Genomic DNA, 628 nt, shown 5'->3' with positions numbered 1-628 from the left:
GAAAAAAAATTGTAATAATGAACCGTTCTTTCCAAATTTAGAAAAATTAGTACATGGCGTTTTATCTCTTCCACATTCTAATGCTGAAGCAGAGAGGATTTTTTCCATCGTCACTGATGTCAAGAATAAAAAGAGGAATTCTATTAGTATCACTTCTTTAGACTCAATTTGTAAAATACAATCCAGCTTTCAGGCTCATAATGTAGATTGTAGCACTTTCCAAGTTGATTCTAGACACTTGGAACTGCATAATACTAAAAATTTGTATTGCGTAGAAAGAAAAGAATTTAAAAGTTCAAATAATACCAAAGATTTTAATGATGATAATGAATATGAAGATGACATTAATTATGAAGTATATGATGAAATATAGACTAATATTTTATTTTAATATTAGCTTTTTTAATATTACCAAAAATACTGAGATATATTGTTACATAAAAATTAACATTTATTATTATAATATACTACAGAAAAAATTTCTTTTACAGATTTAAAAATATTTAGTTATTTTTATTTGTCATGCTGTCATGCTGTTTATTTGTCTTCTATATTTTGGAGCACTGGCCCTTCTTCTCTTTTTATTCTGTTTCTACTAAATTCTTTAATTAACAATGCATTTCTGTCA

This window comes from Odontomachus brunneus, unplaced genomic scaffold (assembly GCF_010583005.1).
Source record: "Odontomachus brunneus isolate Ranch 3 - 2012 unplaced genomic scaffold, Obru_v1 Obru_scaffold_147, whole genome shotgun sequence".
In the NCBI taxonomy this organism is placed as follows: Eukaryota; Metazoa; Arthropoda; class Insecta; order Hymenoptera; family Formicidae; genus Odontomachus; species Odontomachus brunneus.
The sequence above is the reverse complement of the archived record's forward strand: the minus strand, read 5'-3'. Positions refer to the sequence as shown.